The sequence below is a fragment of the Larus michahellis genome, chromosome 2, assembly GCF_964199755.1.
Source record: "Larus michahellis chromosome 2, bLarMic1.1, whole genome shotgun sequence".
Classification (NCBI taxonomy): domain Eukaryota; kingdom Metazoa; phylum Chordata; class Aves; order Charadriiformes; family Laridae; genus Larus; species Larus michahellis.
In genome coordinates, this window is record NC_133897.1 from 161,138,879 (window position 1) to 161,164,351 (window position 25,473).

The window sequence follows — 25,473 nt, forward strand, 5'->3', positions numbered from 1 at the left end:
AAAGGGAAACAGTGAGGGACCTGCTTCAGCACCTGGAGGTGCACAAATCTATGGGGCCGGATGGGATCCACCCAAGGGTATTGAAAGAGCTGGCGGAAGTGCTCGCCAGGCCACTTTGCATCATTTATGAGCAGTCCTGGACAACCGGGGAGGTCCCAGCTGACTGGAGGTTAGCAAATGTGACACCCATCCACAAGAAGGGCCGGAAGGAGGATCCGGGGAACCACAGGCCAGTCAGTCTGACCTCGGTGCCCAGGAAGGTCATGGAACAGATCCTCCTCAGTGCCATTACACGGCACATGCAGGAGAACAGGGTGATCAGGCCCAGTCAGCATGGGTTTGTGAAGGGCAGGTCATGCCTATCAAACCTAATATCCTTCTATGATAAGGTGACCCACTTAGTGGATGAGGGAAAAGCTGTGGATGTTATCTACTTGGATTTTTGCAAGGCTTTTGACACTGTTTCCCACAGCATTCTCCTGGAGAAACTGGCTGCTCATGGCCTGGACAGGTGTACTCTTCGCTGGGTAAAAAACTGGCTGGATGGCCGTGCCCAGAGAGTGGTGGTAAATGGAGTTAAATCCAGTTGGTGTCCAGTCACAAGTGGTGTCCCCCAGGGCTCGGTGCTGGGGCCGGTTCTCTTTAATATCTTTATCAATGATCTGGATGAAGGGATCGAATGCACCCTCAGTAAGTTCGCAGATGACACTAAGCTGGGCAGGCATGTTGATCTGCTTGAGGGTAGGTTGGCTCTGCAGAGGGATCTGGACAGGCTGGACCGATGGGCTGAGACCAATGGTATGAGGTTCAACAAGGCCAAGTGCCGGGTCCTGCACTTGGGTCACAACAACCCCATGCAGCGCTACAGGATTGGGGCAGAGTGGCTCGAAAGCAGCCCAGCAGAAAAGGACCTGGGGGTGTTGGTTGACAGCCGGCTGAATATGAGCCAGCAGTGTGCCCAGGTGGCCAAGAAGGCCAACAGCATCCTAGCCTGTATCAGAAACAGTGTGGTGAGCTGGACTAGGGAAGTGATCATCCCCTCCCCCTGTACTCGGCACTGGTGAGGCCCCACCTCGAGTACTGCGTTCAGTTTTGGGCCCCTCGCTACAAGAGGGACATTGAGGTGTTGGAGCGTGTCCAGAGAAGGGCTACAAAGCTGGTGAGGGGTCTGGAGGACAAACCTTATGAAGAACGACTGAGGGAGCTGGGGTTGTTTAGCTTGGAGAAGAGGAGGCTGAGGGGAGACCTTATCACCCTCTACAACTACCTGAAAGGAGGTTGTAGAGAGATGGGGGCTGACCTCTTCTCCCTGGTGACAAGTGACAGGATGAGAGGAAACAGGTTCAAGTTATGTCAGGGGAAGTTTAGATTAGATATTAGGAGACATTTTTTCACTGAAAGGGTTATTAAACATTGGAATAGGCTGCCCAGGGAGGTGGTGGATTCACCATCCCTGGAGGTGTTTAAAAAAAGGGTAGATGGGGCACTTAGGGACATGGTTTAGAAGTGGCTTTTGTCAGGGTAGGTTAAAGGTTGGACTCAATGATCTTAAAGGTCCCTTCCAACCTCAGCAATTCTATGATTCTATTATTCTATGATTCTATGATTCTAAAGATCAGGCATTCCTCTGCCTGTGCGTCCTTGGGGTCTCCACATTGTATGTGTTGTGCCCAAAACACGTGGACAAGACGAGCTTTTGCAGAAAAGTCAGCCACAAGCATCAGTTTTGTTGAGAAGAAGAGTGAGGGACATCCTCCCTTCCTACCACTGAGTGCTCTGCTCAGGTAGGACAGGCAGGTTAAATCTCCTCTTCCACCTGGGGGGAATTCAACCACCATATCTCACTTGCAGGATTAATAATCTGTGCCCTGAAAGACAATAGTCAGTACTACTTGTTGGGTTTTTTCATTTGGGAGGGAGGAAGAGCTTGGGAGGTACTTTTGGGTGAAGGTTCAAGGTGAAGGATCTGGAGCACAGGAAAAGCAGCCTCCTTGTAGCCTTGAATAAGGCCTTCAAAAAGCATGAGTTCATGCACATACAGGTCCTGTGCAGGATCTGGCCCTCACTGATGTACAATATATAAATAATAATTAGTGGTTGAAGGAAAAAAAACCAAAACAGTCCCCTAACTTTAGCCAACTTAATAGCTTTAGGAGACGGACCATCAGCATCAAGAAATACAGCGCCATAGAGAGATTCTCCAGAGCAGAGAACAGTTTTACCAGAGTAAATCTGGATTAATTCAGCCATTTTTGGTGCATACTTATCCCAGAGAAACACGCCAGTTTCTCTATGCATCGATAATGATTTTTTTCCTACACTTTGGGTAAGCCCTTCACAGATACCCACCACTTGATCCTGAAGGCTCAACTTCGTAAAGAAGTTGCAGTGGGAGGTGGTTATCCTCCAGCCTGGGTGGAATCCATCACATTTTAAAAGGCAATTGTGAGAAGACATCTCACCCAGGCTGCAAGAAACGACATCTTAATCTTGAAACTCTTTCTGTTCTGCAGGATTATTTCCATGGAGCCGAAGGTAAGAAGAACCCTCTCCACTACTGCTCCTTGGATAGAGTTAAAATGCTCTCCAAACCCTACATTTATAAGCAAGATAATTTCTCAGTGCCTTTGCTAGGTTTAAAAATGAAAATTAAAGCATTATTAGGGGCTAAGGGTCAGGTGTATACCCAGCCAGCTGGCTGGCAATGACTCCACCTGGAACAAAGAGATCTCAAAATAAACTTTTTTAATGAGAAGGATGGCCAAAAGCCAAGCAGAAGTTGCAGAGGATACCTCATTAAAGAAATTGATAAGCCTAAGTCAGGTCAATCTGTTTAAGTAACTCAATGGCTGCAGTCAGATAGGAATAGATCTGTTTAATTTGCCTTCAGAAAAGCAGCAGCAGAGTGGGAGCGGAGGAGGAGACCTCGTAGGGAGCCATAAGTTTTCCATAAAAGTTGGTAATCATGCGGTAAGTCGCATCTGTGGTTTACTCGCTAGGAAGAGAGACATCTCGCACAAAGTGAGCTGAAACAGTTGTAGGCAGCGAGAGCTGCCGCACACGAGGAGCAGATCTGCGTTCAGCAGCATGTGCTAATACCGTGGGATCTTCCCTGCACAGCCACAGCCTATACAGGGAACACAGGGGCAACCGACAGAGATGATTCTGGCAAAAAAAAAAAATCAAATTTAAGGCGTGAGCCAGAACCTGATTTCTTTTTACACCTTTGCAGTGCCAGGAGAGCTTCAGCAAACAAGCGAGCTGATTTTCTGCTGGAACGAAAAGCTCAGATTACGGTTCTCGTATTGAAAGTAAAGCCCAGGGGCCCCAAACAGGAAAATAAATTCTTGCAGTTCGAAAAGTTTGCGCCGCGAACTGAACAGCACCGCCTGGCCTCCGTCAGGATATCCGCTCTGCGTACACTCGCCCGTGCTGACGGCAGGGTTATCACTAACTTCAGGATTTCCGTAACGCTGAGACCAGCACAGCCCCCAGCGCGCTGTGCATCCAGGCAGCAAAACGCCAGCAGCCAAACAGCTTCTTGCTAATGATTGCTGCTTACAGGGCACCCTATCAGCAGTAATTAGCAAACCGCTGCTGAGCTCAGAGACCTCATTTGCAGGTATGCGGGTGACCCCACTGATACGACTTTGGGGCTTATTTCATCATTGAGCAGAAAAATAATGTCTTCAAGTAATTGCATGGCTTGGTAATGGGTAAACAAGAGCTTTGCTTCAAAAAAAATTAAAATAAACCTAACGTTGGTTTTATTGGGCAGATCTCAGCAGCAACCCAATAGGAGGTTTTGTCATGCTTGGACTTAATCTACCTTTTAGAGATGATGTATAATAAATTATCATAATGATTAAGAGCCAAGCACAGCGTAAATGGAGTCCCTATCACCCAGGCTTCAAGCAAGCATTAAGCTTTATAATGTATGTGTGTACATAGTAATGAATAAGTATGTCTCTCGCAGGCTTTTGTTCCTTGCAGGCCTACTCTGAGGGGTTTGGTGCATGTCAGCAGCCCCAACCATTAAATACCCTTCTGTCAGGCCCCAGAAATCATGAGGTTTTGAATTATTTGAACAGACTTTCTAGTCTCAGCACTGGGAATCACACCTCAAAGCTTCTCCCGCTAATAGGAAAGTTAGAAAATTACTTAAAACATGAAGGAAGAGACTCCCACATTCCTACCCAACCTGAAAAGGGGGCGGTTTGGTGAAACACCATTAAAATAACCATGACAACATCATTAATCTTATCAACACAGCAACAATTTGCAAGACTAAAACCTGCAGCTCCACAGTCAAAGTGAAACCCATTTGTTGGGAACCGAGTGAAATATTTTTTACCCTGGGAAAAGGTTACTACATCCTGATTGAGGGCTCTCCTGAATTTCCAAAAGGGGCCATGTTAGGCAGGTACTTCACCAGGGATTTGGGGACCCCAGGCACCTCAGACACTTCTTGGTGCACTAACATCCCCTGCCCTACTCATGGCATAGAATCACAGAATCACAGAATGGTTTGGGTTGGAAGGGACCTTAGAGATCATCTAGTTCCAACCCCCTGCCGTAAGCAGGGACACCTCCCACTTGATCAGGTTGCTCAAAGCCTCATCCAACCTGGCCTTAAACACACAGCGAGGCATAACAAGGACCCTTCAATACCCCACCACACAAAAAATCTTGTCCTCTTTGGGATGAAAGGAGGCAAACCCAGGAGCTACACAGCTTGGAGGGAGGAGAATATTTTAGCCAGGATTTTGGCTAGATGATTACTATAGACCATTAAGCTGTTCTCCTCTGGCTGGGTTTATTGTTGATTCAACAAAAGAAAGCAGAGAGGGCTGAGTACCTGCCAAGCCTGTGCAGAGCAGTTGCACCAAAATGGGGGGGCGGGAGAAAAAAGCCAGCGTAAAATCAGAAGGAAGCCACAAAGCCTTTTTTTCTCTCACACACGCAAAACTGAAGCTAACTTTTTCTCTGAATGTAAAACCTGCAAATGCAGAGTCTTGGGAGAAAATCAGCAGGAATCACTTGCGTCTCAAGAGCGGCAAGGGATGGGTGATCTGGATCTGCAGAGAGCTTGAGGTAGTCAAATGACTTTTTCAGGGCGTTGTGCCAGAACGAAGCTGAACGACACAGAGATAATCCGCTGAAAGAATGCCCCATACAGCAGGGGAACAGCCAGATGCTTCCTGTGCATGAGATTTCAGGGTAGCATAAGATTTGTATCAGGACACAGGTTCAGCATGGTCATCAGCAGCACGTCAGAGGGGGAAAAAAACTAAAAAAAATATTGGAACACAGCAATGCAAAGGCTGATCTAAAGGGCAAAATGCTTCATGCTGGGAAGTTGTCACAGCCTGAGGTCTGGCACTGAGAAACAGCAGTGGCGAGAGCACCGGAGAGCCATCCCAGTGCAAAGCCATAGGCGGGCGGATAGTAATTTAGTAATACTCATGACAGGTTCAGCACAAATAAGGAAAGCATCGCTGTGAAGCAGACAACATTCCCAGCAACCTGAAATGCCACTGAATTTGACTTGAAAGCTACCAATTTAAAAAAAAAAAAAAAAAATCTATATTTTGAAAGTCTAAGGATCATCCATCAGTGTAATTTTAGATCTCAAAAGAGCTGCCCGCAACCTAGTTGTTGGGTTTTTTTAAATATAGTTCCTTAAATGTCCAAAATTAGGTACTTAAGCAAATAGTGCCTCTAGCAGACATTTGGGTATTTTGTGGTCAGACTTTCCAGTTACATCATGTGCTCTTTAGCAACATCTTTCCTTGTTCCTGAGTACTTCAGAGTCTCAGAGGATTTTAGATCACATCACATCTAAGGCTATAGCTGTCTGGATAGTCACAAATACTCAAAATATTATGAGCTGAACAGAGAGAGAGACACAGAGCAGAGTGCCGGGTGGCAGAGGTGTGATGCAGAATTACCATCTAAAATCTTCTGAACACGAATCATGTTTTCACACCCCACAGCTGCATTTGCAAGGCAGTGATCCTTTTACTTCTCTACAGAATGACCAACATTTTTAGCTTTATTCTTTTACATATTTAGTTACTAGCAGAGAGCATAAATGACGTTTCTCTGCTAAAGAAATTTCACTTCTGCATCCTCCACCCCTTCCTGAGAAAAGCCAATAAAAGCACTTTTTTTTCTTTTTTTTTGCAATGAACATGTGTAAGAGCAATGGGGCTACCAAAGTAAAGGCAAACCTGTTATAATATCAATGGTGACTTGCATACACAGTAGAGCTAGCCTACTGAAAAAAGAGCACAAACTCTGCTACAAAACATCGGACAAAAGCATCTGAACCGTGTGAACAAAGGGAAATTGTCACAGAAAGTACAACTGATCAGACATATGTGCAGGAGGAATTCCGTCCCCAGGTTACAGCTTCAGAAGGCCACCAGAAAGGTGTGAAAGGGTCTTCAAGATAGGAAAAGCTATCTCCCTCTTTTAATCTTTTGGAGACGGCAATACAGCCCAAAGCACAAGATACAATATCTGGCATATCAGAAACCCTGCTTTTCTGGCTCACTCGAAACTGTAGCAAGTTTCAGGGTCAACTAGACTTTGAGAAAGCAGCAACGCTTCGGTGGAACTTAAATGTTGCTATTCTTTCATTTCAGAGAAAAAATGCTAATGTTTTCCCTGTGGCAGAGGGCTCACAGCATCCTTTCAAGCAGGGGACAGGGCCACGAATTAAATACTTGAGAAAGTTATTTTCTCATGTGGAAAACAAACACTTCGCGAGAGGCTTCACTCATTGCACGTGCGGGCGCCTGGGATCGGGTCAGTCTGGATCTCTCATCTATGAGAGGGTACAAGGAGGGTCACGCAGCGGGAAGGCACTGTCTGGGTTAGCTTTCGGCTAAGCCGTGCATCTTAACACAATTGATTATTTGGGTTTTGACTCTTTGTTTCTATGTAGTAAGCTTTTATGAAAAAGAGTCTGGGTCCTGGGGACTGCAGAGCAGCTCTGAGTCAATCAGGCCAGTAATGGGTTTTTTCCTCTCTACAGAAAGAGAAGCAGATGCTGTGAATTACGACCATAAAGAAGCTTCTCCGTCTCTTCCACGCTCATCTACAACACTTATATGCTCGATGTTTCAATAGAAAATACCTAAATTTTTAATATTTTTTTTTAAATGGCATAAAAGAAGCGGGCAGGCACAGCTCTCACCAGCTTTCAGTAAGGTGCCGACAGCTCAATGCTGTTTGGGCTCTGAAAGCCTCCCATCTTCTTACCTGATGGACACAGTCTTAGGGCTTCAAATCTCCACAGAAGAAGAAAACCACAAACCCCATGTTAGCTCCCTCAGTTTAGATGCCTCAGCCTCTACCCTATGGCACCTGCATCCCTAGCAAAGAGGTTAATGGGATCTCGCTTCTACCTCTGTCAGGGCAGGACCCATCTGATCTAAAGTTACACCTCAACACCCGAGCAAGTCATCAAGGCTTCTTTAACTGTCAACAGGGATGAAGTCCCACCTCCAGAGCCTGTTTTTAGGATGTTCCCTCTGAAATGAGATGAATCACATGCTAAAATACCTATTTTTCTTTGCAATCTACAACAGGAGAACAGACAACCAGGTCTGACAGCAGCACGTGCATTGCAGATGCTTGCACTTGGTCAGGTGCATCCCACACTCATCTCCTGCACTCTAAGCAAAGTCCCAGCACAGGAAAACAGTCTCTGCTCCAGAAGGAGCAAAAACTGCTTCCCCCTTCCCCATGCCTATTCTCCATGCAATCCCTTTCATTTCACAAGGCGAGCAGTTTTCTCCCAATTAAAAGAAGCCGGAGTATTCTTAAAAGAAAATGAAGCTCAGTTCCCTTGGTGATGCCTGAGAAAGTACTTCCTTCTGCAAGGTCATTTCTAAATTACGAGGTCGCAGCAGCATATTATTCCCAGTATCGATTCTGCCAATAGCTCTGTCAGTTGGCAGCACTGAGAGGGGGCAGATGGAGCAGGAGTCTTGCCCGTGAGAGCCACACGTGTACTTCACCTGGAGAGAGACATGGAAACCAAGCCCTACCCTCAGTGCTAAAGGGCAGGGCTCGTCGCCAAACACAGGCATGGTTTTCCTTCATATCTTAGTCATTCCACGTGTTTTTGCTCCCTGCTGTACTTCCCAAGGAAATGAGTTCCAGAAGTCAGGCTTTTTTTCTAGCTGTTTGTTTTCTTGTCTCCTCAAAGCATGGACTCCACTTGACGCTTTCCCCTCTCGCCTTTTTGTCCTCACCGCCAGCCCAAGACACCCAAGAGGACAGCACTCTCAGCGCTTCCTCACCTGAAAAGCCACAGAAATGAAGAATAAAGACACGCCTGGGAACAAAATGTACTGGAGCTGACACAAATGGGAAGCCCTGTGAACCCAAAACCGCCTTCTCTGGCACAGGTACAATCACCACATCTCCATCCCCCTTCCCAGTGCTGTGATCAAAAGGAGACAAATTTAACACTGTTCCAGGTTTCATCCTGCCAGAGAAAAAAAGATGAGTGTTGTGATAGCGGCTCCCTCCTCTCTCTGTCCCTGCATGTCACGTGAAGTATGAGAGTAACATTTCTGAGTAGGTACAGAGTAACTGCTGTCCATAACGGCACCTCAGATTATGGAGTTGCCTGGACAGCAGTAATTCCTCCACCCACCAAGATTTTCTGCTTGAAAGGTTGACAGCTTTCCAGCTACTTTGGGCCTGGCAGCCCTCCAAACTATGATCCCATGGGACACTACTGTGCACCTGGACTGATTCATTCCCATACCCATGCGCCCTTCACTGCTCAAGGATCATCGTGGCTGGATTTCACCTCTGTTTTCATGGCCAGGCAGCCAGCAGCATCCCATTTTGATACCCTCTCCAAGGATGTTCCACCTCTTTGCCAAGCAGGGCCACCAAACCCTGCTGAGGGACACCTACTCTCACCACACTACCAACCACACACTGTCATTTGCAACCATATCTACTACCTATCAATACTACCTATTTGGGTTGGAAGGGACCCTAAAGATCACCATCCAGCCTGGCCTTGAACACATCCAGGGACGGAACATCTACAACTTCTCTGCGCAGCCTGTTGTAGAGTGTCACCGCCCTCATGGTGAATGAACCACATTCATTCTTCTCGTCTAGTGTATTAAGGGTTACAAGGCTGTAGCTCACAAAACCATTCAGTTAAAACTCTCATACGTTGAGAGCTCAGGTATCAAAAACTACCTGTCTAGCAAAAGGAAGCACATTTTTATTTTATAAATAGGTGTCTTTAGGACCAAGTAAGCATTAAATTCTCCTTTCCCCATCCACAACAGTGGAGTCTCTAAGAATATTACTCTTGCACATTTTAACATCTCATCGGTCATGTTTGCACGACATGGGATACGGAGAACCCTTAGAAAGAGAAAAAGAGCCCATAGTGTTATTAATGCTACTGGAGTCTCCTTATACTGCAAATTCAAAGGTTCCCCATATGTCTTCATTACTTTAAACTTTTGACATCTGTGACTACCCCACGGAATAAGCCATCTGCATTTCAACTCTTCAACAGCAGATGCCTAAGGATTGTCAATACTTCAGTAAACTGTGCAGACCCATCCAGCTCTGTTACAAAAAATTCCTAGTGTGATAGCACATTTTTAAAAAAGGGACAGAAAAGAAATATTAATCAAAACCAGACAAGCTCTTAAAGAGGTGCAAAGTAGCAGTTATAGTCCACTGCTGGCAAAACCCCACAAAAGCAGAATTCCCAGCTCCTCTAGAGCAGAGACAGAAATTAAACTCTGTTTTCAATTCAGTGTCCTATCCAAAGTCTATTCCTTTTTGCTCACTTTAAAAATGAGCAGAGTCTCTATTTACCTAATCTCTTCAAACAGGACCCCTTCAAAGGCTCAAATCAGAGATCAAATCACAGGCTTTTGTTAGGACAAAGATAAAGTAAATGTTATCTTGTTTCCCTGAAATTGTAGGTCACCAGTGCCCAGCCTATGATTATACAGTAGTTAAGAATAAGCTCAGATCAATATTGTCACTGAAACCCACTTTTTCAAAGCAACGGCTGTAGCAGCACTGCAGATAGAAGGGCCAAGTGTTACCAGATGTTGTTGGAAGGTGCAGTTGAGAGGCTAGTGATGCAGGTTCATGTCACCAGAATGTGTTACAGACATAAATAACAGATTTTGGTCAGCCAGATGTAGTTTCCCGTGATCGAGGATGGGTACTTGTTTATATATGTGTATATATATCTCCTCACCTGCTCCAAGAGTTACCTTGTGTAGGGCAAATCTGTGCTCAATTTGCCCAAATGCTCCACATAAACTTGCCTCCCTCTTTCTTTCCTGTACATTAGAAGGCAAGAGAGGTGCTCCCATTTTTCTTGTTGTAGTTTGGGACCTCACAGTGTAGACCTTGCTAGTTTTTATTATTCCCATATGTGGCATAGTTCCCTTTCCCGCTGTTATCCACTGACACATTGTCACTGCAGGGGAAAAAGGAAGGAGAAGAAGGTAATGACACGAAACACAAGGTTTTAACCTGAAGTTTATTCCTCTTTGGCTGTCTGAGGCTGCTTGAAGCATGAATCCAGTTCTGCTGTTTAAAAAAGGAATTACCCAAGTGACTCACCTCTTGCTGAGAGAGGGAGACCGCTGGCTTGTTCATCACGTGCCAGCGTTCAGAGCACGCCGCTCATCTGTGCTCCCAGCAAGAACCTGATTCCTGCAATTTATTCTTGGGTCTGCCGCAGATTGCATGGCTTTGGGGAAACATCAATAAACACTGGAAAACTTGACAATTTTAAACCAATGCTTCCCTTCCCGACAGACTCTTCCTGCGTAGCCTTGTTCAAGTTCAAATGCTGAGGCCGAGATTTTAAACTTGTGCTTGTATTTTAAGTCTTGTTCACACAATCTTTAGCAGCATTAAATTGGGGGATAGTCTGCTGTGAAATTTAGTCATCTGGCTACCATGAAAAAGTGCTGGCATGGTCGTTTGATGTTCTGAGAGGGGCTGGTACTCCAAACCAGGAGATACCAGAGCTTTTCAAGTCCTGCTCATTATTTGCTTCACAATGACACAGGAAACAGTAAGGTTACTAATCTGTAAATAATCTTTCCTTCAGGGATCTGGGAACAATCTACAGGACATAGCAGTTGCATTTTTTTTTTCCTCCATGAAATGCTTCGTTAAGATACTGCTCACTTAATAACAAGCTTGGGGAGGAAAAAAAAAAAAAAAAAAAAAAGGACGAAGAAAAATAAGTGATGCATTTTTATGCAAAGCCAAAACTCCTGCACCTCTTTACTCTGGTTGTGCTACAAACAGCTTGCTTGAGTTGCAGGAGATTTGGCTTTGCATAAGAATGTTTCACAAGACAAGAGGGAAAAACGATTCTTGAGCACAAGGGAAAAATTAAGAGGGAAAATGCAAGATAAGACGGACAGATGAACAGTTAAAGTCTCCGACACCTTGATCTCGGCACATCAAATAGAATACATCTACTTACATGCAGACTGTGCCCTTCTTCTAAAACTACACTCCCTCCTCAGTGAACAGATATCCAACTTCAGATCAAAGCCTCCTGAAGGTTTGTTGTTTTTTTTCTTGAAGCTACTTTCAGTCACCCCCTGCAGTCACCCTCACTCCTTCCTACACCCCTTGATACATCGGATACAGGGCAGCTCTTCAGATTCAAGTTTTAAGACTGTACATCACCATGACTGATCGGACTTTAGCAAAAAAAAATATGTAACGATAATTTCAGAAAGGAAGAGGATTTATTTTTGTGTGATACTGCAAATCAATCTTCATTTTAGAGTAATTAATTCCAGCAGCTACAAGACTCTCAACACAGACACTACTGCTGCAGGTACCCAGTAAGAATACTGCCCAGGTACCTGCCGTAACGCAAGCTATGGGCTTTGTAACTAAAATAGATTTATGATAGGACTCTTCTGCCCAGTAACCCCGACAGTATTACTGCAACAGGTTGCCCAGAGGTGGTAGATACCCCATCCCTGAAAACATTCAAGGTCAGGTCAGATGGGGCTTTGAGCACCCTGATCTAATTGAAGATGTCCTTACTCATTGCAGGGGGGTTGGACTAGATGGCCTTTAAAGGTCCCTTCCAACCCAACTGTTCTGTGATTCTACAATTGTTCTACCGTGCCAGCCTATCCCCAAGATCAGAGGCAGGGGATTATGCTTGCGGGTTAGAGGAATAGCAAACACAAGAAAGACCTAAGAGAGCCTCACTGCTTGTCCAGGCAAAATGGGATGAAATCCTGGCCACAGCAAATTTGGTAAAAGCTGCAGACAGAGGAAGAAAAATCAATAGTCCGATTTGCAGTGTCTGGTTATATTAAGGATATTAGAAGATGCAATGATGATTCCGGCTTAATACTTAAGAGCATAAAAATAAAACTTTGGGCCAAATTATGTTCCCATTTTAGTTCATTTAGATCTGTGAAAATGAATTGAATTACTCAAGATCTTCATCTACGCAATAAAGCTGGTCATTTTGGCATCGCAGTCTGTGGGTACTCATTACAGAAGCTAAACCGCAGGCTCGCTCCAGATGGCTTGTCTCTACAACACAGCATACATCCAAAGCACTTCACAAACTAATCACCTACTGATCATATCCCTTCAATTAAAAATTACTCAATATTTCCAAGTGCTGGCATCCATTTTAGAAATACCAGAAAATTATGAAGTGCTTGGACAATAATATGCAGATTTTCCTATATTACAGAATTGTCAGCTAAACAACATTCACCAGTTTGGTGAGGCAATATAGTTCATATCCGGCACATGGTGTATTTGGAAGTTTCTCCACCTCTACATCTGCTGTGGAAACAGCCTTAGTGGGACTAGCTGAGAAAACAGACGAATAGGGAAAAAATGTCTCATACCCTACAGTGGGGATACAGATGGAAACAATGTTTAGAGCAATTTGATTCAATCAAGTGGCAAAATCATGGAATCACGGAATTTTTCAGAGTTGGAAGGGACCTCTAGACATCATCTAGTCCAACTCCCCTGCTAAAGCAGGATTGCCTAGAGCACATTACTCAGGACTGCGTCCAGGCGGGTCTTGAAAGTCTCCAGAGAAGGGGACTCCACAACCTCCCTGGGCAGCCTGTTCCAGTGCTCTGTCACCCTCACCGTAAAGAAGTTTTTTCTCATATTTGATCAGAGCTGCAGAGGAAAAGCTGCAAAGGAAGCTCCAGCATTATTCCTTTTTGATGAAGCAGACCCAAGTTAATGCACACACTGCAGAGGAAAGGACGCAGGATGGGAGACCTTTGCCAAGCAGTACAGAGTTAACCAGGAGGTTTCATTCACCCACTAAATCATACATTTGCTTATATGGCTGTGACACTTATTCTGGTTTACATCAGGTGAATCATAGAATCCTAGAATCCTTTAGGCTGGAAAAGACCCTGAAGATCATTGAGTCCAACTGTTAACCCAACACTGCCAAAACCACCATTAAACCATGTCTGTAAGCACCTTGTCTACTGTCTTTTAAATGCCTCCAGGGATGGTGACTCAACCACTTCCCTGGGCAGCCTGTTCCAATGCTTAATAACCCTTTCAGTGAATAAATTTTTCCTAATATCCATCCTAAACCTCCCCTGGTGCAACTTGATGCCACTTCCTCTCATCCCATTGCTTGTTCCTTGGGAGAAGAGACTGACACCCACCTCTCTACAGCCTCCTTTTTTATAGAGAGCGAGAAGGTCTCCCCTCAGCCTCCTTTTCTCCAGGCTGAACAACCCCAGCTCCCTCCACCGCACCTCACAAGACTTGTGCTGCAGACCCCTCACCAGCTTCGTTGGCCTTCTCTGGACACGCTCCAGCACCTCAATGTCTTTGTTGTAGTGAGGGGCCCAAAACTGGACACAGCACTCGAGGTGTGGTCTCATCAGTGCCGAGTACAGGGGGATGATCACTTCCCTAGTCCTGCTCACCACACTGTTCCTGATACAGGCCAGGATGCTGTTGGCCATCTTGGCTACTTGGGCACACTGCTGGCTCGTATTAAGCCATCTGTCAACCAACACCCCCAGGTCCTTTTCCACCAGGCAGCTCCCCAGCCACTCTTCCCCAAGCTTGTAACGCTGGATGAGGTTGTTGTGACCCAAGTGCAGGACCCGGCACTTGGCCTTGTTGAACCTCATACCATTGTAGAGCCTGTAGAGCCTTCCTATCCTCAAGCAGGTCAACACTCCCACCCAACTTGGTGTCAACTGCAAACTTACTAAGGGTGCATTCAATCCCCTCGTCCAGACCTTTGATAAAGAATATATGAAAATAGAAAGAGGCATAGACCTGCAGACACAATGATGTTTTTTTGTGGAAAACGGAGAAAAATACTGAGAGTTTACTGCATGGTTTTCTTACACAAAGCCAGCCAGGTTTTTATTCTTAATGCAAACTCCTCAGAGCATCACTCACCAGCTATTTCAGCTTGAATCAATGAAGTCTCTTCTCCAGGAATACAGTCGTTAGCTCCTCCAGTCTCTGCTGATAGACAGGCAGGGCTTACATTAGTCATGGCTAACAACTTGGAGCAACTAGCAATAAAGCTAAATTACGCCTTTGATGAAGTAGCAGACTTCCTTACTCATTTTAAAGAAAATTAGGGGTATTATCCAGTCAAATGGCTGTGCATGTCAAATTTGGCTCAATATATTTAACGTCGCAGACACGCTTTCAGCGAGGAAAAGGTGGCTCAGCTCCACAGCAGGAGCAGATGTTTGTATGGGATAACTGAACCAGTGTGAGTAAAATCTTCCCGCACTGTACCACATCAATTGCTGATGAATTATGGGCTGTAGGTAACCTATGGTCCATAAACACAGGACCCTCCACAGTCATCTGAACAACGTTGGATGTGCCTTGTCATTTCCCCTTGCGAATATACCCTGCTAGTCTGCTGAGACAGCCATTTCCCACCTCTTCCCAAAGACAGCAATTAAGATATTTGATTCAGTCACTCATGTCCCCCATGCTTTTAGTGTTTATAAATATTAACGACTCTGATGATTGCTATATAGCACTCCTGTAGTTTAAAGCTTGCAGCATCTCAAATAGTCATGGCAAAGAGACAGTTATGGGGAAATCAAAGCTGACAACAGAATTCAAGAATAAAATTTTCAAAGGGAATAAGGCCAGCCATTGCACGAGGCCACCCATCTTGCTCCCTGACATTATATGTCTGTGTTTAGGCAGTTCAAACACAGCGCAAGTGTGTTGCTACAGCAAAATTGTGCTTTGCAGCAATGACAAATGTGACTTGTTCATTTGGGAATATAAGTGGATATGTAGTAACATACTAGTTTCCTTTAGAGCAGCCCTATGAAAAGGTGTATTCCACTTTCCTTTTATCACAATGCAGACAGGTATGATATAAACACAGCCTTAAAAATGAGCATGTACACAATCAAAACGTAAACAAAAAATATATCAATTTGGGGCTGTAAAGGATTTGGCCGTGACTATCTAAAGGCAACCTGTGCTCTCCCACCGCAAAACTGTACGTTTGCCTTTGGCACTTGTGTCAGTGAACACTAGCTGCAGTTGTGCTAATAAAGATCCATTTTCTTCACAGCAGATAGGTAAGTTGTAGCCTTTATTCCAGAAACCCCAGTATTTTCAGCTAACCGCTTCACCCTGTTCTAGGTTGCAGACCTTTTCTTACAGATGTCACTCATGACCAGAGACCTACTGTACTAGCTTATTTTTACTTCACTGCTAGCAACTAGAGTCACTGCAGGTCATTAAAGAGACTTGTCTGGCTGAACAGCTTCCAGAATTGCAATGCAGTAGGCATTTAATATCCTCAGAAGAAAGGTACTACGCAAATAAAGAGCACTGTGTTGTACCGAAGAAGGTCCTCTGATTACCATCTCTTATTAGTCCAACAGAGGTAAATGGATTCTAGCCTGAGTTTTTGCAATGCAGTTTCCTGGATAAAGAGTCTTTAGTTTAAAATAAACCCTGCTAAACAAGCTATAGTCCACTTAGCTTGACAAATTTAAACAATTAACCTGCGGGAAGCCAAGCTTCTTTTTCATATTTGCAGGTCAGCTGCCTTGAGACAATGTCTGAAGTACAAATAGGCTTTCAGGGCCAGATTCTGATTTCATTCAGCACGGTGTAAATCAGGAATAATCCCTTCAGAGATTAGTAGGAGTGAGATCAGATTCAGGCTCTTGGAATTAAGCACAAACCATGTGCTTGCTGGGCTTATTCTAATTCTGCTAAGTACAAAGCAATTCTCCTTCAGCATGTCCCTCTCCCACTCTGTCTAAAGCACTCTGAGCTGAGGAGCAAAGGAAGTGCGGCTGATAACACCCACAGAAGTTGTTTGTCATTGCCAAATACTTTTGCCTACAAAATTATTAAATAAGCCTTGCAATTAAAAAAAAAAAAAAAAAGAAAGAAAAGCAAACATGAAAACCCCAAACTAAACAAAAAAAACCCCTTCAAATCACACAGGCAGAGCCCTGAACCATGAAATGAACTACAGTAACCATCTTTTACAAGAAACCAACACGTTTAATTACTTTGATTTACAGCATCTGTCTCTGGTTCTGGGTGTATATCAAAGGAAAACATAAGCAGAGCTTTTGCCAGATGCACGTAACATCCTTAGGAAGCATCTCAACAGAACTCCAGCATTGTTACGAATGAATGCAATGTCATCTGAAAGTCACTTGTGTCCTTCCTCTGTCACTGTCTCCTTTGAAGGGTCAGACAATAAAAGACCAACATGCCAGTGAGTACCTTGCTTATTTTTAGGTAAGATCAAAAACCACCTTGATGAATCCGTGCATCACTGTTCAGTTATACCAAAAGGATATAGCTTTTGCCATTCATCATGCTTGTGATACGTCCCTGCTGACACACCAGTTTGAGTGTGCATCTAGAAAATCCTGGTGAAAGAGGCTACGATATAAGTCTCCATCCTATTTAGATCAAGATACAAATCTTGATGGGGGGATGGGGTGATGGGATGAGGAACTATGTGATGGGGAACTATGAAGTTACCTATTGAGACGGATAGCATGAGCCTGCGTAAATACTATTCTTATTTGATGTGGAGTAGTTTAGTCTCTCTGCCATGACACTTACATCATTTATGTCTCCCAAAATAGCCTACTGAGCAGACTGAAGGACACCTTTAATTCTGGCTACCAGCTGTGTCGCTTTGTTCTGAGCCTCCTGAAAAAAAAAAAAAAAGAAAAAAAACAATTTTAACTCTCCCAACACCCAAGTCACTCTGCAGGTTCCTGCTCCATGCCTTAAAGATCACTCATCGGGTTTGAAATCTCTTACCATGTACTGTTGACAAGGATCCCTTACTCTGTGGCCTTTGAGGAAGAAAAAAAAGTCTTGTAACAATCTCGCATCCCAACAACTTTGGACGGGAAGTTGAAATTCAATAGGGGCTATAAGTGGATTGTCAAGGACTGTCACACCTATGAAAGAATTTCCTTTGGGAAGGGGAGGGTAACTTTGTAACAAAGAAAATTTGTATTTACTGGACTCTTGGACGGTGATGACTGATGGCTCTAAGAAAAGCACTCTGCCATACAGATTGAAGAGTCCTGTTGTGTTTGGCTAAGGAAACCACCATCAGTAAGCCTGTTCATACAAGTGCCATGTGTTTTAAAGATTATGAGAAGAAGTCACAAGCTTCCTAAGTCTCGTTAAGCAGATGACAGCTTCAGCAATCTATTCGAACACACGTGCTGAGCAACATCCCTGTGCTGACTCAGAGGGAAGCATGCTACCCACTCTGTCTCCGCGAGATATTTTGGTCTTGCCTTCAACAGTCTCCAGGTAATGAGCAGATCAAGCCCTAATGAGCTCATTAGATATGACACGTCTATACTCAAGGTTACTGTGCACGACCCTATTCTCTCTCGGAGAAGGCTGAAACCATCATGCAGTATTTGTTACTGACGGAAGAGAGGATTAAAAGCAAAACACAGCACTTGGTCCAAGATGTGGAAACACCTTTAATTTCCTTGCAAGTCAATATTGTTGGTGTCAGGCGAAGCGATGCTGCCACGTACCTGATCAGGAGTAGCAATCAGCTCAGAAGAGAGCATGGCAGCTGGAAGAGAAGGTCTGAAAGATTGATTCTGACAGCTATAAAAGCAAGAGGGTTTTTAATATTCAGAAAAGTGTCAGCGCCCTAATAACAGAATTTCCGTCTCTAAGAACTACACTTGTCAAATGAAACCTGATTAGATACAAAAGTAAAAAAGGGTATCCAGGCTTTGACAAATTCACAACGGTTCCCTTTGTAGAGGTGAGGGACTATGAAGGAGATGCTTTTCCAAACGAGCAAGTCTCGCCTGGTTTTACCCTCAAGATGACCCTTGGGCAGCGATGGCAGAGTGCCACATTTCACAATTCAAGTGAGGAGGATGCCAGCAGCACAGGAGCAGGGAGCACCAGTTTCAACGGCACCAAGTTCCACCTTGTGGAAGAGCTGTCTTGCCAAGCCAGTAGGTTTCTTCTGAGGGTGGGAAGGGTTAAATGCCACCCTGGTAATCCCACTCCCGGTGTGTGCACCTCTGCCAAGCAAGCCTTGGAAGCACAGCAAGTTGCCTCGGGGACTCTTGTTCTACCTTCAGGCTGTTCCATGAGAAGCTTCTCACTGAGGACACACACGGGTATATTCTGCATCTGCGTCTCACAGCCAGTAAATTTCCAAGCAAGACAGTAAGGGTGTAAAATTTTTACTGGCAGACAACAGCCAGACTCATAATATTATTTTCCAAACTCAGAGACATGCCAAAAGTGTGGTTAGTGGCTCTGAGAACAACCTCAGGGGAGAGTTACACCTTGATGAAATGCCATTTTTCCAAAATGAAGTTGTGCTTGGTTTTTTTTTCATAGAATACAGAGAACCTCTAAGTTTGTGTGTGGTAAGATAAATCAGGGAAATGACATTTGGAGCAAAGCTTCTTTAAGAACTCGCACACACACAAAAGAAGAAAAGCTGAATGTGTGGGTCCCTGACAGCTTGCCTGAGGAGCATCGAAGGATTGCTTTTGGCTGCACCAATATCTAACTCTTGGTCAGGCTTGTTCCCACAGGACAACTTTTTCCAAAATAAGAACTTTGAATGGGGCAAACTTCTTAGGATTGTTTGTCCATTAGTGTGTTGACAGTCCCCACAGGCAGGACTTGGGTATTTTAAGCCACAGGGACAAAGGGCTACTGTCTAAACTGGGGCGGGGGAAGGTCTTCTACAAGAAACAATAGAGGCAGTGACACACTGAGCACTTCTGGCTGAATATGGTAAAATTTCAGCTTTAAATTGCATTCTTCATCCAGGTAAAGGAAAAATGTGTGTCCTCCTTTTAAGCCAGCAGAAACAAAGTACGACAAATGAGCCCCTCTCCTACGCCAGCAGCAGGTCAGATGGCAGCAGAGGAAGAAACAAGCACCCTCTTCTCCCGGTGCTCTGTGAAACAGAAACATCCCCCTCCAAACGAGCTGGGATGGCAGTTCTAACCCATCGATTCTTCTCCACCCACACCTCCGGTTTTTCCCCTATTAAGAAAAATCCCCAAATTAGTTGCAATTACATAGCAGCATCCTCTGCCAATGCTTACACTTAACTCAGCATCGACAAGAGACTCTCGCCTTGCAGAGAGGCAACTTATTCTAAACTCCTTTGTTTCGTTGCTACTAGTAAATGTTTTAGCCACTTCTGCAATTACTGTATCACCTTCCATTTTTCAACAACCTCGTATTTTTTCAACAGCCAGCATCCATCTCCCGCTCCTTCCCTCTTTGGCCTCATGACCACTAATGTAGCTGCTCAAGGCTTATTTCTGTTTGAAGCACTGGCCGGCCGTTTTACACCCCAGAGTTACAGTGCTTTAGGAGAAGCCCAGGTAGGGCACAAATCAGTGTCTTAACTAGGCATTTACACCCAGCTCTGTTTGGTGTAATTTAACTCTCTGAATGGTGAGCATTATGTCAAATCACAGCAACACTTGGAGGACCAATACATATATATTGATCATTATAATTTTTTTTCTGAAAAATTCCATGATTTTAAAGGACTGTTAAAAAAAAAAAAAAAAATAGAAGTAGGCATCTTAATTTCTATCACATTTATTTTGAGTGAAATTCCCGCTTGTAAGAGACCTAAATCACCCCATTTTTCCTGAGTCTGGAATATGCATCACAGTTCTCCAATGCCCTCAAATATTTTACAGTGCACATATCCTACAGGTGAATGAAACACTTTCAGTTTCTCAAAGGGGCCAAAAAGCACCTGAACATTGCAAACAACTAGGTATACAGTTAAAGAAGTCCTGTCAAACCTAATCCGGTGGTGTCCTGGTTTCAGCTGGGATAGAGCTCATTTTCTTCCTAGTAGCTGCTGTGTTTTGGATTTAGTATGAGAGTAATGTTGATAACACATATTGTTTTATTGTTGCTTAGTAATCCTTATAATAAGGCAAGGACTTTTTCAGCTTTCCATAGAAGCTGAGAGGGAGCATGGACAGGACAAGCTGGCCAAAGGAATATTCCATACTATAGACGTCATGCTCCGTATATAAATGGGGGTTGGCTGGGGGGCAGGAATCCGCAATCAGATGAGCTGATCACCAGGTGGTGAGCAATTGTATTGCATAAGTCATTTTTATATTCTTTTATCATTATTGTTTTTATTATCTTCTCTTCCATTACTGTTATATTAAACTGCCCTTTTCTCAACGCACGGAGTTTCCTTTTTTTTCCCCAATTCTCCTCCCCTATCCCACTGAGGGTGGGGGAGTGAGTGAAGGGCTGCATGATCCTCATTGCCTGTTAGGGTCAAACCACAACAGGTGGCCTGGGCCAAAGTTTGTCTGTAATGAGTATGCTTTTTAATGGGTTTGCTTTCTTAGGTTGTCTCCCAGACTACCCATACATCTCGCTGCCCTAGCAAGCTAATGAAGTGGCCGTTTGAGATGGCCGATGGCTATGCTCCCGCGTCCCTGCAGTTTCATCACAGAATTGTGTAGCTGCTGCTATTCCACGCATCCTGCTACCACGATACAGGCTCTTCCTCTGTCATTTCTGCTCTGAAGCAGTTTTTAATTTTTCATATCTATCCTTGCATATTTTTGCAATATTCACAGAAAATCTGCTGCAACAGCCACAGTGAGTCCATGACACTTTACGTTCCCCTGTACGGTCTCAGGAACCAGGCAAGCAAAAGCAGCGCAACAACAACCACATGGAAAAAGCACCAAATTGCATGATCCTTGCAGCACTACAGTAATAAACTCATTTTAGTAGGTAAAGCAGAACTACAGGTGATTTCCATTGCATCAGCAGTGCTTTTGCACATCTCTGATGACTGAACTGCTCAATGGCGTCGCAGACAGTGAATTGCTAAAGCCAGCGTCCCATTCTCTAAAGCTCCTCTGTCCACGCGGTTGAAGATTTCCTTTTACTTTCCTGATTCAAAAAATCAAGCTGTTGGTCAAAAGGGCAACATTTGTATCTTTACTGGAGTCTCCACACATTTTACAGGCTGAACTCAATACCCAGGAAACCGAAACCCTGTCATTTACAGCTGGCAAGTCTGGAGCAGAGCTGAGACCGGATGGGGCTTGTCTCTCCAAGGTGGCTCCAGGTTCTCAGCCACAAGTGTATCCTCTCACCACCACACGTTTGACCTCAGATGCAGAGTTTAAGTGTCCCCAGCTCTCTTGATGTCTTCGTTCGCTTTGATGTTGGCATACATAGAATAAAGCATGACAGAAGAAGGGGAGTGGTGGAAGCCACAGAAATAGTCTGTTCTCCTTTAGCAAGCGTTTAAAAACTTTAAGAAGTGTGGCTTTAAATACTTCATATTTCTATGGACACCTGACATCACCAGGCTACAGCCATCAGAATAATGTCAGTGGAGGTAAGTTTTTCACCTGGAGATGAGATCTTGAAGCAAAGCCGTATCCTCAGGCCCCATTACAGAGCCCCCAGTTACACGGGTAAGCCACACCATAGGCTTCTCAGGCAGCCCAAAAGAAGGGATCTGCCTTTTGCCAAATTTTTAAAGCATCCCCACACTATCCTTCCAAGCTGTTTTCCTCCTCTTAGCACCATAAAAGAGGACTGTGATTTCCATATGATATTTTATAAGAGCCAGTTTACATTTGAATATTGCCTTCCTAAGCAAGAGAAGTTTTTGCAAGGGTCTGTTTAACTACTAACCTTTTAGAAAGGCTGATGTAATTTTTCCTTGCATTTCTGTGTTGCCATTACAGCATAATCTCCAGAGCGTGAGAGATAACTTCATCATAACTTGCATAACTTCACTGCAAAGGTTATGGCATTCTCAGCTCCTGAACTGTATGTGCCTCCAATGTTCTGTCTGCAAACTTAGTATCTACCCACTTTGCGTTTCCACCGGTGCTACTGCTTGATCACCTAGAGATGTTAGGACGCCCTCAGCCCTAACATCTGCAGTTTGATGCTGAACTTTTGTTAACAGGACACAGGGCATGCAAAAGTTCATTTTTACTTTTCAGGGTGAATTTTTAGGCTAGGATTAAGCCAACTGTTTGGGAAGAACAGCAGGTCTTTTTGCAAGATGCAGAGTGAAGCCACAGGAGACCTGATCATATACTCATTGCTTCTCAACAAGAGCAAATTTTATCTGAAAGGGAAAAGCAGAGGATGTGGGAGGGAGAAAGACGAGAGGGATCAAGAAGAAAGATTTCTAATTCTTCTAATAAGCATCAGACAGAGAAGCAGGAGAGATCCTTTCTTTGCTTGAAATGCACAGAATTGCCCCTGAAGAGAAAAACTAGGTGAACCTTCTGAAGAATAATAACTTCAATACAAAAATAGTTCCAAAGCAACAAGAAACAAAAACCCAAATTCAGGTATAATATCAGTATTGTTGTTGGCTGAGATAAACTGTGTCGATGCAGGTCACATGAAATTCAGAGGAATCATTGTGACATTTCTGAAGGCAAACTTTCTTCTTGGCTCTTTCAAAATGAGTAATTTTGACTACCTGAGATTTTGGAATGGACCTGGAATTAAGATTAAGTAAACCAAAAAGCAAGAATGCTTCACTTGATCAAAACCATAATTACCTTGACCTGCCTTTGTTTAATTAAAGTTTGCTTTGATTCAACGTAAACCAGTATTTTTCTCAGTTTTGTCACAAAAAAAATTTAAGTCAGATCAATTGCACAAACTGATTTAAATCAAGGTGTAGTAAAAGAAAGCATTAGATGCATGGAGCAATAGTGTTAGCAGCTAAAGCCTTGTGCTAACGCAGGCTGCAGCCTGTATACCTGCCCAAGGGCAGGTCATGTAAAAGGCATCACCACAACCCATCAGACAAAAGGACTTTAAGATACAGGCATGGATGCCTTTATCACACCCTGACAGCTTCAAACGCACCATAGGGTGTCACATAAAAGAAACACATACCATAAGGTCAGCTCCGATTCAAGTTGCAGGTAGCCCTACGCCATTCCTTACATAAGACTTTGCAGAATTCTGAGGATGAAGTAACGCAGGTCTCTGCTTCAAGACTAATCCCAAAGAAGGACTTTTTGTAGGACTCAAACCGGTACGTTTCAACCCAAATATTCAGATGACACCTTCCAATTTGATCTACGGTTTTGCTTGCCAGGATGTAAGCACATCTCTTAAAAAAACCCAAAAAAAACCAAATCTGGCCACATGTAGTGTGCATTTAATTTGAGCTGGAGATAGGGAACCTGATTCCTACCTAAAAAAAAATGGAGGTGACGCCTTATGCTTCCCTGGCAGGGTCATATTAACTGCGCTGGCAGATTTGATAGAATTAGATTTCTTTGTCGAGCTGGTACAGCACTGTGATGTGTCAGCACACACAGCATTTCAGATATGTAAGATTAAGCCATTGATTGAAGATCCAGACTCCAGAAATAACGTAGTGTCCTTTAAAAGGAACAACCCTTTTGTTTTGTATTGGTGTACAACAGCTAAATAATATATATATATATATAAAAATTAAAGAATCTACTGATTCGGGGAAAATGTCAGTAGCAATTATCTAGTCCAGAGACATTTTAAAATTGCATCCAATTTAATACCTCAGCATCACTGTGCTGGTTTTTGCTCTGCAGAACAGTCCTCCAAAGGGATGGATAAGGACCGATCTGGCTCAGGGGAGTTTTAGGGATACCCAGAGCATGTGTGGTCACCTCCATGCCAGCAGCAGTCCTGTGTCAGGCACCAAAAAGATGGGCAAGGTCATGTTTGGACCCTGTGGCTCCAACCACAGTCAGTCCCTCCTCCCTCACTCAAATCTTTCGAGGTAGAAAGCCGTGGAGGGCTTAGCCTATATCGCAAACTACTGATGGGAGAAAGGACTTCCAGAGAAATGGAAAAGATACTACAAAAAACAAAGGGTCTATTGAGATGATGTCCTCAGAGCAAGAAAGCTACGCTTCAAACGTTTGTCACCAGACGCAGGGTCCAACCATTTACATTATGCCTCTCTTGCACTCTGCGATGCCCAGCGATCCGCTGACAGTAACAGCTGTCATTTTATGAGGTTTACAGATGTCTTGTCTGCCCCTGCAAATAAAATACCCCCTCTGCCTAAAGGCTTTGTTTTCTTATACTCAGGGGACAAGTCTTCGTCTCTCAGAGGAAGGACGTGCACATCAGTCCAGACGAAGCAACGTAATTGAGAGCACTTCAAAGCCCAGCAGAGCCAGGAACAAATTGCTTTCCACCCTCCTTTCCCCCCAGAATTGCATTTTAGCAATTACTACAGTCTTTACAATTGGTGACATCCCTAATCTTAACTCACGCTTCAGAAGAAGCTTCTATCGACGTTACTGGGAGTTTCTTTTTAAAAGAGTTCCCTGTCCCCCAAGGGCCCCCCTGCTTTCCACACTCCACGGCTATTTCACAGCAGTGGGTATTGTACAGCCCTGACTCACAGGAGCTTTTCAAAGCTTTATAGGACATTTTCCACAAAGTTACTTGAGTTTGCTACTTACGAACCAGAGCATGGGATGCTCAGAACTGGAGCAGAGAGGAGGATGGGGTAACAGTGGGAAAGGTGGCCAGAACGGGGACAGCAGTTCCTCTGTGGCTGCTGATAATGAGTGCAAGGGTGGCCCAGAGCCCTTATCAGAACAAAAGGAGTCACGCATGACTGGAGTGCTGCATTAGATGGCTACAAACCCTCCAGAAGGAATAGGCAAGGAAGGAGAGGCAGTGGAGTGGCTCTGTGTGTTAGGGAGTGTTATGGATGTCAAGAACTTAATGACAGTGACAATAGGGTTGAGTGTCATCATGGTGCGAGTCTGTTATAGACTGCCCAACCCGGATACTGAGGTAGGTGAAATATTCTACAAGCATCTGGGAGAAATCTCAAGATCACTTGCCCTTGTGCTCATGGGAGAC

At 44.2% G+C, this 25,473-nt stretch overlaps 1 protein-coding gene across 9 annotated transcripts in view; it reads right to left on the bottom strand.

Annotated features, from left to right (window-relative positions):
- The window catches only part of ST3GAL1 (ST3 beta-galactoside alpha-2,3-sialyltransferase 1), an 87,949-nt gene that overhangs the window by 54,004 nt on the left and 8,472 nt on the right, over positions 1 to 25,473 (bottom strand). Inside the window, exons 2-4 of one of the 9 annotated variants that reach the window (XM_074577884.1) lie at positions 17,161 to 17,250; positions 14,479 to 14,544; positions 8,031 to 8,315 (exon numbers count right to left, since the gene is read on the bottom strand). The exons of 1 other annotated variant lie outside the window; for it this stretch is intronic. The gene's annotated coding sequence lies outside the window, so the exon portion shown is untranslated. Of the gene's footprint in view, positions 1 to 8,030; positions 8,316 to 14,478; positions 14,548 to 17,160; positions 17,829 to 25,473 lie in introns of those variants that run through there. 7 more of the 9 variants (XM_074577881.1, XM_074577883.1, XM_074577880.1 and 4 more) reach the window with 7 other exon arrangements.